This window comes from Pipistrellus hanaki, assembly GCF_964339955.1.
Source record: "Pipistrellus hanaki genome assembly, chromosome: 7".
Classification (NCBI taxonomy): domain Eukaryota; kingdom Metazoa; phylum Chordata; class Mammalia; order Chiroptera; family Vespertilionidae; genus Pipistrellus; species Pipistrellus hanaki.
This window is the reverse complement of record NC_140509.1, coordinates 18,412,800-18,428,437: the sequence shown is the minus strand read 5'-3', so window position 1 is coordinate 18,428,437 and position 15,638 is coordinate 18,412,800.

The following is a 15,638-nucleotide window of genomic DNA, read 5'->3' as shown; positions in this document are numbered from 1 at the left end:
ATATATAAAGGCTATATTTATGTCCCATGTAAAGGAGGTCATATGACCAAAGTGATTTTTCCCCTTGAGTCCATGGGTGACTCAAGACTCATTATGTTCACATTTTATAGCAGGAAATACAAAGTTAATTGGCATCTATTTAGAGACTTTTTTAAAAATCTTAGACAATGAAGAGTTATTTTGTATAAAATTAGAAAGATCATAGAAAACAATTTTTTAAGACTGACTTCCATATTGGTTGCTGCCAACAGACTACTGGCGCTAATTGTTTACTTAAACTAAGTCATTGCAGCTCAAGTAAAAATGTTTTCCATAATTTGAGATTGGTTTTTGCCTTTTACCTCCAAGAACTGATGGTCATGAAGGTTCCACAGTATTTCCGCTCTATTTTTCCCCCTTTCTCTAAAAAGATCTTAGTGTTATTTACAGTCAGGGGGTTTGTCTTATTTTCATTCTGTTCTACATAATCCTGCCTTTATCCATGTTTATGAGTATAGAAAGACCTACATTCATAGCCATGCTTATCTATAACTCATTGACTTGTTCATTCAGGATAAGGTTCAAGAACCACAGTTTTGTTACTAGATACTTAAACAGTAAGTAATGTACTAATACTAAGTATAAATATTGCCAAAATTAATATGTGCATAGCAAATGATATAATCAGACTTGGGTCATCTTAGCATGTTAAGAGGGAGAGCTCTTACACCTTAATGATCAATTAATCAATAGACTGTCCTATGTTTTATAGTCATGAATATCTAAATAACCCAGATGGAACATGCATATCTACAGAATCATGGTGAGGTAAGAAACCAGTCACCATCTGCCTGTTTATGAGGTGAACCTAATTTGCTTGATTAACAATAACAATAAAATACTGAAATGAAGATGCAAAAAAGGAAGAGAAGGGAAATATCAACAGAAAGAGCCATAGAAGAAAATACTTGATCAGGTATTCTCCATAGTTCCTATGATTATTCATTGAGCTTAGCACTGGAACATACAGAACTGTATAGATGACTTATTCTTCGATTAGGGACAAGTGTATGCCAGGGAATTGCACCTGTTTCTATTTTGGAAAAAGGAGGGAAAGAAGGAAGGAAGGGAGGAAGGAAGGAAGGAGGAAAGGAAAGAAGAAAGGAAGAAAGGAAGGAGAAAAAAAAAGGAAGGAAAGGGAAGACAAATGAAGGGAACCTTTGAAATTTAGAAAAAAGCAATAAAATATAAAGGAGTGAGGAACTAGTGATTCCTGATATACCAAAGTTGCTATCAGGAAAATGGTTGGAATAGATAGTAAAGTGGTTTTTTTGTTTTTGTATTTTTTGTTGTTGTTGTTTTGTTTTTAAAGAGACTGTTCTGATCAACTATTGCTGCATTGTAAATCACCCCAACCTAAGTGACTTAAAACAATGATTTGTTATCTTCCACAGTTCTGTGACTTGACTGAACTCACTTGGGAGTTTGGAGATTCTCATGAAATTGCAGTCAGATGTTGGTTGATACTACAATAATCTCATGTCTTGGCTAGACTTGAATATTTGGGATGGCTACCTCATGGCTAGCTGTTGAAGTTAGCTGTTGTCAGGAATTTAGCTGGAGCTGTCAACTGAGGTGCCCTACAAATGATCCCTTCCATGTAGCTTAGGTTTTATGTTATGTGGTGGCTAAGGTTTTAGAGGGAGCATTCCAAAAATGAGTATTCCAAAAAAAATCCTGGTGAAAAGGAAGATTACTAATATCCTAGCATAGAAAGTCTCAGATCATAGTTTTTACCATATTGCATTGGCCAATTGAGTCACTAATTCCAGCCTAAATTCAAGGGAGGGGGAAAATAAGGCTCTAGCTCTTACAATGCAGCAACATGGATGTATAGAGAGGAAAGGAATGAATAGTGGTCATCTTGGGAGATTCCCGCAGAGGTATTGCTTCTGTCTTGAACATGCTAAATGCGGCCTATAGATACATCATGATAGAGGTGTGAGTATTATGAACATCAATGTGGTCACAAATATCAATGGCAAATGGCAAATACAAATGAGATCATGTCAGCCTTCCACTTAAAACCAACCAATATTCCCATTATTTTGAGAATAAAATTCACATTTCTTAACATGGCCTGCAGTGTTCTATATGGTTTGCTCCATTGCAATTTCTCTGACCTCAGTTCCTTCCACTCTTTGTCCTGCTCACTTTGCTCTGGCCTTGATTTTATCGAACCATCCAAGCTCATTTCCACATTACAGCTTTGTCAACTTCTACTGCTTATTCCTGGAAAACTCTGCTTCCAGTTGTTCATGCATCTTATTCCTTTACTTAATTCAAGTTTCTGTGTAAAATCTCTTCACAGAGGACACCCATTGGCCACCTTCTTTGATTACCCACTATGCTCCACTCAGTCACCATCATGTCATTGCTATCTGAAACTACTTTGTTCTCCTATCGTTCAGTTATAGGCATCTATCTCCACCCCTGCCCCAACCATGACTATAAGCCCAATTGGAGCAGGTACCTGACCTGTCTTGCTCACTTTCACATCTCCAGACTTGAAACAGTGTATGACATATAGTGATACTAAGTATTTATTTTATAATAGATGAATAAATGTGGGCCATACTCAAGTTTTCTTTTTAATTGCTTATAACTAGAAATAACTTAAATATCCAGAAAATATGTGAGTCTTATGCATAATTCTTTCAACTTTCTATTTCATCTGTGACTATCCATCTGCCATGTAATTTAGAAAGAAGAGAGTCATGTTCCTTAACTTAACCTTTACAACTCTAATATATCAGTTATGTAGACTCCTATTGCTGCCACAAGTGGCAGGGGTCTCTCTAGTAGCCTGTAGCATTCTTTGTTTCTGTTATGCTACATGAAAGAAAACAATACAAAAAAAAAACAAAAACAAAAAAACACCACAAAATATTTTTCTGCACTTCTCATTTTCTAATCCAAATGGTTTTAGGAAACTAAGGATATAGGAATTAAAGAGAGAAGACAGAAAAAGATAGCACTCACTATCTTATAAGATTATTTTTTCTATTTTTTGGGAGGGTGAGTTGGGGAGGGGGGATTCCATAATCCAATTTCTGTTCATCATTTGACATTTGTTGCCTTAAAATTTACATGGCAGTTTCAGTGGACTAAAGTTCCCTTAGACACTGTTCTCTTATATCCTGTTCCTACTTTATGGCTTTATGGAATGCTGTGTCTTCCTTTATTGCTCCAGTTAAGTATCTTTCATCTCTGAACATTTATTTTGTATATATGCTCATTTGGAAAGACTTACTCAGACTCCATCAACCCCATTGCCAACCCTTTCTAAATTATTTTTTAAAATCTTTATCATTGAGAGTACTATATATATATATATATATATATATATATATATATATATATATATATATATAATTTTTTTTCTCCCATTGACCCCTTGTAGCCAGCCCTTGCCCTCCACCCCAGGCCTCCACCACCATATTGTTTGTGTCCAAGGATTATTCGAATATGCATACCAGTCCTTTGTTCTTTGGTTGATCTCTTCCCACCCACCTACCCAACCCTGCCTTCCCTTTGAGAGTTGACAGTCTGTTCCATGCTTCCATGTCTCTGGATTTATTTTGTTTATTAGATTTCACATATGAGTGAGATCATGTGACACTTGTTTTTCTCTGACTAGCTTATTTCACTTTGCATAGTACTAAATTAGGTCTTGTTTTATTAACTACTGTACAGTATAGTAAGTGTTGTCTCCTTATCCAGCTATAAGTTCTGTGGTGTCATGGGAGTCATTTTTTATATGACTATTAATTCTATTGTCAAGTCTAAGAATATAGTACACTCTCAGTAAGTATACTTACTAAGTTGGATTAAATTAATTTACAGCAAAATGAAAATGAAGAAAATTGTAGGAATTAGAATAGTGGTAGATAATGTCAAAAGGCTAAGAAAAGAACACTTACTGGCCTCTTTTATACACACTAATTTTATTAGTTCAGGTTCAATTATGTGTGCTTTTCTAGAAATGTCACCATTGTCTCATATGTTAAGAAAAGAAATTGAAATTAAAGTTATTGAGAGGGTAAGCATGAAATCAGGCATTTTTTGTACTCCTTTACCAACACACCCATTTTTTTTCCCTCTCGTTTATTTGTATTTTTCTTGATCAGTCCATAGGATGCAGGTGCAGAAAGTTGGCACCAGGTGCACTCTATAATATTCTATGCTACCTCTGACAAAAGAGACTTTTCCCCCATGTATTTTTATATTTGTAAGTTATTTTCCATATCTATTTAGATATAGCTACATTTATAAAATTATACCTTGGGTGTGTGTTTTGGGGTGTCTTTTATAGGAATATAGAAATTGGACGTCATACCCATCTCAGTAATTGAGCTTATTAGCAAAAAACTTTTAAACTTTAAAGGAAAAAAAAGATACATTTTGAGAAATTAAGTGTATATATAACATACTTTAATTTTTTATGTAATATACTTTTTTAAAAATCGATAACATGGTGCTTTTCCACTTTTTTTTTTTTTTTTTTTTTTTTTTTTTTTTTTTTTTAAGAAAATGAGAAGAGACACAGTCTGCTAGCAAGCTGGTTAAGTCTTACTTTGTTCATTGCATACAGAGAGCAATTTGAAATTGCATCTAAGGAACCTTCAGTTCAGCAGAGCAATTCATCACCTTGTTAATAGCCCTATTATAAGGTCCCTTTGAAACACCCCTGTAATTGAAGCTTTCCAGGTGGGAAAAGCAACAAAATAACAGATTTAGCTCTGGCACAGGCTGCAATGCTTGCAAGGATTATCAGATATTTTACAATGTAGATTGATCTGTTATTGTAGAACAAGTTTTTCTGCGAAGTCTGAGAGATTTGGACCAGTTGGTGGTTGGAAATGATGGATGAAATAAATTAATGGAAAGATAAAACTAATGAATACTTGAATTATGACTGTAGTGGCTTGGAAAAATCAAGGATTTTGCTTTCTGGTTTACAATTTCCTATAAAGTAAAAGTGACTGGATAAGAAATAGACACATTTCTCAGTATATGTTTGTCTTTATTGCAAGAATGGGGATAGTATTGAGTCTCTTAAATACCACAGTGATCTGTTGACATGTGATACAGAAGTATCAGACTGAATTTGGCACAAGCCCTTTCACTTTCAGAAAGAGCACAAATACCCACTCTCCCCTCCAAATGCCCACCACTTCTCTCAGGGCATGCCTATTAGAGGCCAAGACAAATGTGCTACATTTCCCTGCTTCTCAGCTGCACGGCTTACTCTGTAATCTAATGCCAACTCCCATAAAATTCAAGCTGTAGCAAGTAACCTTATACAATAGGTCATTCACACAGCTTTGTCCCTTTGAGTTTATGGGAACAGTACACTATACCTAGGCTTGGAACCACTCTCTTTGACTAATGGTAGACTCTCGCTTATCATTTGTGAAACCCAGTTCTTAGGTCAGCCACACAAAAAGAGCTCCTAATAGATTTTTCGTGTCTGTTTTTCCCCCATACTTTGACACCCATGAGGAATATTTTCTTTTTACTTAAACATTACATGCTGCCTCATATTTTAAATATTCATATAACTTGCCCATATTTCTCCTATTAGGCTGAAAGTTCCCAAAGGGCAAGGTGTTTGTTTAATTCAGCTTTTTAGGTATCAAAGAAATGAAAGGATATTACACACAGTAGTGTTATTCCATACTCAGTTAATTCGCATATTAATGGACAAACAATTTTGAGAGACTGTATGGTACAGGTTCAACTTTGGATGAAAGAATCTGATGTATAATCAACTCAGGACTGAAGTTATACTGAAAGATTGACTGGCTCTGTAGAGATTGACATACCTTTGGAATTTCAGATCAGTTTCAGATACTTTGTTTTTAAAATGATGAGATGAATAGGTGGAATCTAATGAACAAAAGAGATCCAGAAACCTGAACCATGGAACAGACTGAAGAATCTCAGAGGGAAGGTGGGGTGAGGGGCTGAGGAAAGATTAAGCAAAGAACTTATATGCATATATGCATAAGCATAATCCATAATACAGACAATAGTGCAGTAGGCCTGTGGGTGTTGTGAGGTGGAGGAGGTCATTGGGGGGAGAGGGGGTGCAGAGGCATCTGTAATACTTTCAGCAATAAAGATAAATTTAAAAATAAAATTATAAGATGTAGACCACAGAGGCAAAGTTGCCTTCACAGGGGTCTTCAAACTACTGCCCGCGGGCCACATGCAGCCCCCAGGGGAGTCTGATCCTGCCCGCCAGGTTTTTTGGGCAGTGAGCGCAGCCAAGGTGTTACAGTAGGAATTAGTAGTTCATATAGTCCGGCCCTCCAGCTCTCTGAGGGACCGTGATCTGGCCCCCACTTTAAAAAGTTTGAGGACCCCTGAGTAGCAGCAGCCAGTTGTGATCAAGCTCAATTCTTAAGACCCTAAGAAGGGCCCTAGTGGGGAAGGGTCTAGTACAGCGTTTTTCAACCGCTGTTCCCCGGCACACTAGTGTGCCGCGAGATGTTGCCTGGTGTGCCGTAGGTGCAGACAAGACAAGAATTTTATAATTTTTCACTATTTTGTTTACTTAATATTTCATAATAAAGTAATTATAAAATACTTTCTTTGTGTTTATTTGATTCCTATTCAAGAGAATTACTTTATATATAGTCAATATAGGCACAGAGTTAAATTTTTTAACATTTTCTAATGGTGGTGTGCCTCGTGATTTTTTTCATGAAACAAGTGTGCCTTTGCCCAAAAAAGGTTGAAAAACACTGGTCTAGTAAGAAGATACTATACGAAGAAGCAAAATTCCTCATCTAACTCAGAAGAAACCAAGCTTCTAATCTTGAGCCCTCATTTGTCCAAAGATTCTTAGACTGTCATACTTGCTCAAGATAGAGAATGAGACAAAAGTATTGGACCAGAGGAGCAGGATTGACCCTAACAAGACAAGTCTGAGCCTCCCAACACCATCAAAGACTTCATTGGCATGAGTCAACAAAGGAAACCTCAGCGACCCGGGTAAGTACCAGCACGTCTCATGACCAGTTTCTAAAGCTGTGTGGAGTTTTTCCTGGTGCTGCCATAGCACAGACCCAACCCCCTATCTAATTTAGCATATTTTGCTCATCTTGATCTAACCTCTTTTTGTAAATCTAGTTGCTCAGAAACAGAACAAAAAACCTCTTATGAGAAATGTTTTCTAATAGAAAATTTCACACAAGTTAGAAGTAGCTAGAATACATGAATTCTCTTGTTCACATCCTCCAGTACCAGTAAAAGACTTTTCTCAATGTGTGTACTTGATCAAGCCTGATTGTGCCTTCCCAGTCTATCTTGGCCTTTTGCCATGTGTGATCAATCCCCCAGTCTCAGCTCAGCTTCACCTGTAATTTAGTCTGATCCAGACCTCTGTCTGATTTACCATGAACTTACCATACATATCTCTACTTTAATTCCAGACCAACAGCCATAGATCTCTCAAGTCTGTTCATTCATTTATTTATTTTTTTCACTTTTGTTTCTCAAAGTTCCATTTAGCACCCGTTAGGCACTCAGACACTATACTCAATACTAGAAATATAATCATTGATAACTCTCAGTTGCTGTCCTGATGGAGATAATGTCTGATCCAATTGAGGTGAGCTCTAAGTACTATAGGGTATTAGGAAAAAGAATTAGGGTCTGTTCCACCATGGCTAAGATGAAAAAATGGCAGCAAAGTTAGGGCTAAAGTCTAAATCTCAAGGGATTATATTTCTATGATATCAGGTATCTACTGGGAAGTACATGATACCTTTGATTAGGTGCCTGTTATTTACTAGCCTAACATACAACAGAGCCAGACTTTTGAATAAAATAATGACTGCTCTATTCAAGTAACACTGTGTATGAATGTATGACTCCTTCCACAGAAGGTCAGATAGTAAGTCCTGGCTGAAATGGAGTCAGGGAGAAGTGCTGGGGAGTAAGAGCTTCACATAACTTCTAAACAGAGAGAATGATGATGCAGGGGAAACCACACAAAGTATGACGAGAGACATGAGTTCCAGTATTGCCTTTGCCTATAATTAGCAAGAAACTTCTTTTCTCTAAATCTTGCGTTTTGATACTGTAAAATAAGAGAGTTGAGCTTAATCTTCTCTAATATGTTGCATGGCTATAGTCCTCTCTGGCCTGATCTTAAGGCAGAGCAAGTGGCTGCCATCACCCCATGGCTGGGATTACCTGTGTGTTGTGATCACTCACTAGACTCCAGTTTCTGGTTGCTGACACTGAACTATATTATGGGACTTTCCCAAAAGCATTGTCTTCTAATTTCTCATAACCATATCACGGATGGGACTCAGATGCTCTCTCATGCATCATCTCTTTCCATTACCTGGCCACCTGGAGCAAATATTAGTGTTCTCATGATTTTAGAAGAGAAAACTGAGGCTATGACACCACCGAATAGTATTTGAAAGGTAATTGTCTTTTCCAGTGTTTCTCAAGGGCCTATGTATAAGCTACTTTTCTGAAATGGATGCTATGCAACCATCTTTTTCTTTCTTGTATTTGTTAGAGCTGATGTTAGAATAGGGTTGGTCAGCAGTATGAGTAAGTTTGATTCACCTCACGCTATAACAAACATGCATGCTTGAACAGTGGTGTGCAAATAGTTCTTTTATTCAGTATCCAATATGCTGAAGGTCTCTTCAATGGCAAAAAAAAAAAAAAAATTTATACAGTAAATAATTACACCTTATGCAGACGCTGACCCCAATGGCTTGTTCTGGAAACTTAAGATTTCCACTAGAATGTGTGCTGTAGCAGAAGCATGGCTGCATTCTAATGGGGTCCACATAGCATCCGAGGAGAACATCCCTTTCTCAGTGATACCCTGCTGAATCTGGGGTGCAGAACCATAGGCCCCTTGCTTTGTTTAATGCTTCCTTCCTGCTCTAGTGCCTATTGGCAGGCCCTGTGTTTCTTGACAGCTGTGCTGTTCTTACATCATTTTAAGTAAATTAAAATTATTAGTGTAGTTTTAATAGCCAGTGATCCCTGAGGCCAAGTAACAAACGGTGCAATTTGAAGAAAATTGGATAAATAAAATAAGGAGGAGACAAATGAAACAATAGTTCAGAAAAGGAATGAGGAAAAAGATTAGCCTATTAGCAAGGCCATCTACGCTAAAAATTAGAATAATAATAGTGTATTACTTCAAACAGGAGCCAGCACTCAGGACAAAACTGGTTGGTGCTGATAATGCTTTGATTTTAAGAACACCAGGAGGACCTCCAGGCCACCCACCTTCACCAGCCTCACTGGCATTGAGATGGTGTGACTGATTCTTTGGCCTCCACTAACCAGCCCCTTCAGAGGGGCAATCCATTATACCTTACTTAACTTACACCATTGTGGACAGGAGAGTTTTATTTATGTTTACCACTTCCATTTCACTTGTAAATAGGATAGTTGTGCCAATCTATTTGTTCAGTCTTTCAGGTATCCATAACATCATGATCTCTGCTTCCAGAAAGGAGTTACCAGGGACATGAAAAATACATATTTTTAAGACATAAAAAGAGAGAAGGGGAATCGATTGGGCAACGACCATCTGCAGATATCAGCAGGTTTCAGTAGTGGGGAGAAGAGTGGGGTCTTGGAGTAAGGGGTTTTCCCAAATGCCACCTGAATGCCTTGCTGGGTTTTAGACCTTGGACATGTCACTTAGCTTCTGTGAACATCAGGCTCTGCATCTGAAAACACGGCTAAAAGAAGAATCTCTTTTACAAAGATCTTGGAATGATTTAGACATCACATACACAAAGTACTTAACACAAGGCCTGAAGTACAATAAATGTACAATAAAGGTCAGCCATTATTATATCTTTTATTATTATTATTACTTTTTATTTTATTTTTTTACGAAGGAATGGGGAGAATCTTTGGGATTCAAGAAAAATATACAGAAGGTTGAGACTAGCAATCCTAGAGGCCATGCTAGCTACTTTCTGTGTTTGCGAAGGTCTAGGTTAAATTAGCCCTCTTCGATACAGAAATAGTAACAGCCAACATTTAATGAGAGCTTTATTTGCCCTGGGCACTGTTTACATGCTTTCTGTGAATTTTCTCAAAATGACTCTGATTAGATGCTATTATTGCATAACCATTTCACAGATAAGAAAACTAAGACATGGAACATTTAAGTATTGTGCCCAGCTAACAGATTTGCACAGCTAACACAGGGTAAACCCAAGGCCTTATCTGCTGCCAGCATGCCACCCCATGACTATCAGCGGCTGAAGTTCAATGCCATGGCCTAAGCTGCCCCATACAGTCCTACTTTTGTGCAGAGTGTGGACCCCAGTGTGGAGCTGGAGGGCTAGAGAAGAGGCATATTTCCCTAATCCACTGGCCTAGGGTTTTCACAGTCTCACCACAGCCCTGCCTGAGCCAGGGCAGGCTCGGGGCCTAAGCCAGCCCTTCCTCCTTGTCTTGCACACACTCAGCCTCTGGAGCCAAGCTCAGCTCCTCTACTGCAAGTGTTCTGTTCTCCAGGCGGGTGTGCCCAGGAAAAGACTAATCATCTGAAAGTGTTGGCCATGGGAACGGATGCCCTGGTGTCATTTGATCAAAGAGGACAGAGCTGTTAATGTACCGGAGCATTCTCACTGCGGAAATGAGTCACACTACAGAGCCTGGATGTTGCAGCATCATTCGGAAACTGTAACAGAACTCAAGGGCCACTCTCAAGTGGCAGAGAGCTTGGTAGATGGCCAGGAAAAGGTGGGAGGGTGCCAGATTCCTAATGAAAGGATGGCTTCACAGTCTGGCCTCTTGCTATAACTGTCTCTCTTGCTTTCTCTTTTTAAAGCTATTTTTCCTATTATAAATAATCCCATCAAATGAAGACCATTGTCTCCACTTCCACACAGAGGCCCATTCATAATCTTTAGCAGTCATGAAAAGAGAAAAGCACACACAATAAAAAAGATACGGGGTGTGGTGTGTTCCATCAGGAGGGAAGTAGGAGGCGAAGGAGGAAGGGGAGGAGATGGGCCCCGTGAGGAAAAACCTAGTGTGTCCAACTTGCCCAGCCAGTTGGAAAATCTCTTGTGAAATCTCCTTGCAGTTAATGCTGGTTCATAGAGAACAGCAGGAGGCACAGAAAGGTGAGACAGATGCAGGCAACTGTGCTCATGGTTTCTAATATCTTTGGGAGACAAAAATAATAATAAGTAATATGATGATCGATGCAAACAGGAGAGCATATCTGGTGACCAAAAGGACATATTTTCTGTAGTCTTTGGCATAAATATATCACTCCAAGTAGCCTTTGTTTCCCTGGGCAGCATTTAAATGAGTTTCTTTGCCATTTTGCAAGGTAGACAAGCAATCAGCTGATGTGTTGTTGTTGTTGTTATTATTTTTTTTTTAAATAAAACTATTGAGAAAGTATAAATCCTTTCAAGGATAAAATTTTCACTATTATTAGTTATATATTTACATTCAGGCATTAACACCAGATTGGCCAATACCAAACGTTTCTCTTTAATTCTTAAAACACAGCTGTTACATTTCAAGGAGAAGAAAGAATGAGGGAAGGAGATAGCAGGGCATATTGATTAAAAGAGAAGAATCTGGAACAAGACTACTTAAATTCAAATGAATTCCATTGCTCATTAATGTGAAACATTGGGCAAGTTACTCAATCTCTATGTGCCTCTGTTTATAATTTATAATTTAGAAATATTATAATAATGGAAAGTACCACAGAAGATTGTTGTGAAGATTACATGCATTAGTATAAGTGACATATTTAGAAGAGTACTGGTACCTGGCACATCCTACGTGTTAAAGCATCCTACGTGTCAAATAGAGGACCAGCATCTTCCCTTTTATTGTCACATAAAATAATCCAGGAGCAGATATGACATGCAATGGTTCTGACCTGAGTTTTCTCCTATCAATGTATCACACTGTGAATGCTTAAGATTTTATTCAGAAGAAAATGCAAATTATTCCTCTTTCTTCTCTATGCCCATGAAACAGTTGAATGTAACTTGTCACCCAGGTTGGACACAGAAGTGCCAACCACAAAATCTTTGTTGCCCTCTCCTGTAAGCTTGATCACCCCCACCTACCATCCCTTGCAGGTCTGGTTCCTCACAAGTGACCTCCCCTGCTGGCCATCTTGTGGCGACCATCTTGTGTCCACATGGGATCAGAATCTTTGACTCCTTAGCCATCTTGTATATTGGAGTGATGGTAAATTTGCATATTACTTTTTATTCATTCTTTCTGTCATTTAGCCAGAGTTATCATAAGGATACACTAAATCAGGATGGTCACCATAAGCCCCATCATTGGAGTCTAGTAACATCTGATCAATGACCTCAGAAGAAAGCGAATGAGTTCTAAGAAAAGGTCTTTGAATCATATATCATATTCTATGACTTTTATCCCAAATCACCAAGTAAAATGAAAATATTGTTTCTTCCTTGAGATTATGGACTATGCTCTGATGAAATTTTTCTCTTAAAAATTATCTCTTCCTGTATTTTAAATATCACTTTCCTGTGTACAAATGTTCACCAGGCCATAGTGGATCTCATTAGCAATGAGACTGAGCACTACAAGTACATTAGTTATTGAGGCTGCTTTCTATGAGGGACAGCCTCTATCCACCTCTGTGGCCATGTCCTCATTGTTCAAACTGTCTCAGGATGGTAAAGCTAACATGTTGCACTGCCCATAGAAGTTTAGACTGCCCTGAGTGCACCAAATGTACCAAGTATTTAGACCCATCTACATTATTACACATATAAGATGAAGGCTAAAGAAACCTGGATATATGGGGAATCTATAAAATTGCTTTACATGTGGAGAGAAAAAAATTCTGAATCTCAAAGGAAAAAGTTTTACATAGTATAATATTGTTAATTCAAGTTAATACTAGAGAGTGACAATCTGCATAAAAGAACCATTGATATATCTGAAATACACTATAGGTAGACAGGCCCATGAGCCTCTTGGGAATGTCAGCTCATGCTGAGTCTGTCCTCAGTCTCCTCAGAAATTCTACCAGTTGACTGACACCATGTGGATCTTCCACCTCCTCACCTTGACATATCAGTTATGGCATTATTATAGACACAGACCTAACTCCTGTTTATAAGACTTGATGCTAAGTATGACTCAGATATTAGAACTTCCGGTGGACCAATAATTCCCTGCCATGTGGTTAACCCTGAGATCAGCAATAAATTGTCCTTCCTGGCTTCATCTGGTAAGAGTTTTAAAATGGGATTTCTTAGAAGATTATCAAGGTTGTGGAAGTCCTTGATTGAGTCTAGTTGTAGCCTCATCAAAGCTATGAGATATATTCAGGCCATGCTCTTCTTTTGTGTGTTGAATTTTAGCCTTAACTAAGTAGCAATTTTGCTTCCCAAAGAATTACTGAAAACTTGTAAGATACTAAAGGCCTGGTGCATGAATATTCATGCACTGGAGGGGGGTTCCCTCAGCCCAGCCTGTCCCCTCTCACAGACTGGGAGCCCTCAGGGGCAGGAAGCAACCTGGCAATCAGGGGAAGGCAACACCCCCATCACACCTCTGCTGCTGCCACTGCTGGCAGCACAAGCCTTGGCCGGCCCTGGTTATTGAGCCTCAGGCGGCCCTGGGAAACTGGGCAGCCACCATCTGAGGCTTGCCTGTGCCTTGGGCCAGCCCTGGGCGGCTGGGGGCTGAGGGCAGGTCCAGCCACACCATACAAGTGCCCCTTTACCCCCCACAGGGATGAAAGATCTGGGGGACTCCCACGGGGCTGGGGGAACCAGGCGCTGCCAACTTGTGGCTATGGGCACCACCATCTTTGTGATGGCATTATGGTCAATTTTCATATTCCCTCTTTATTAGATAAGAGAGTTTATCCTTCATTGTGGAGGGTAGTTTTGCCTAGAGGTGACCATAGCATGGACCCTGAGGGAAAGGACATCATTACAAGAAGCTGAAGCCAGATCAATTATTAATCTGAAATAGTAAAACCTTTAGAAGATGTCAGATCTTTAGATCACCCACATTTATGCTGCAAGACAATCAAGTAGGTAATTAGAAGCCTATAGGAAAGGGATACAGTAAAAGGTATCAATAATTTCTTTGATATGACTAAGAGCCAGAGAGCCTACCCTTTTGAGCACACAATGGCAACTTTAAAGTCCTAGAAGTGACCTGTGTAGTCTCAATTGATCCACTATTCTGCATTAGTCTAAATGCATTTCAAGGACTATTTTGACCCATTAAAGGTGGAGCCTGGCTGGCGTAGCTCAGTGGTTGATCATTGACTTATGAACTAGGAGGTCATGGTTCAATACCCACTCAGGGCACAAGCCTGAATTGTGGGCTTGATCCCCAATGTAAGGAGGTAAGAGGCAGCCAATCAATGATTATTTCTCATCATTGAAGTTTCTATCTCTCTCCCTCTCCCTTCCTCTCTGAAATCAATTAGATAGATTATAGATGATAGATAGATAGATAGATAGATAGATAGATAGATAGATAGATAGACAGATATAGATATAGATATATTTTAAATAGTGGCTGCCTGCCTTAGCTGGCTTGGCTCAGTGGATAGAGCTTCGGCCTGCTGACTGCAGAGTCCCAGGTTCGATTCCAGTTACAAAAGTACATGAGGGAGGCAACCAATCAGTGTGTCTCTCTCACATTAATGTTTCCCTATCTCACCCCCTCCCTTCCACTCTCTCTGAAAATCAATGGGAAAATATCCTCAGGTGAGGATTAACAACAAAGTTGCTGCTTGTAATACTGAGCTGAACAGTGTGTGTGTGTGTGTGTGTGTGTGTGTGTGTGTGTGTATTTTGAGAGGGTGCATAGTGTATGATCCATTAGAAATATTCACATCTATGGAATAGAAAAGGTCTGAGTCATAAAATCTGTTTCTCTTTACTCAAAGCATTCATTAAGATTAAACTCTAGTGAAATAATTCATAGAATATCATTGTACCTTCCCTTCCTTTCCTTTTATTCAGAAAGAGGATGTAAATAAACCAAAAGAAGCACAACTCATCCTCTGTCAAATATGTTACTGTAAGACTGGATTCTTACTCAGCTATGTAGAGCTCTCCTGACCAACAGAGAAATGCATGGAAAACCCTCCTGCTGCCTCTGATGGAAAGCCTCATGCGGGAGCAGGGAGCTGATGCTGATGCTCTATGTTAGGGGTGTCGAACTCAATCAGAGAAGGGGCCAAAATATAAAATCCAGCCTAAATTGCGGGCCGAATGGTTTACTGAACAGTCATAAACTGACAATGTCCTAAACTGACAGCGGAGTGCAGTGATGACAGGGCCGTGCGGGCCACATTGCACGGCCTGGATTTGGCCCACGGGCCTTGTGTTTGACACATGTGCTCTATGTGGTGATAACATGAGCTCAGATGAAAGGATGAAGGCTCTCAAGGGCTACTAATGTTTATATTCTATAGAAATGACCTGTTACAGTGTTTCTGCTTAATAGAGGACAGAAACACAGACTTTATATCTGAGTACTTCTTGTAATATCATGTACTGAGTAGACACTCAAGAAATAGTCCTTGACTGAATGAACCTGTA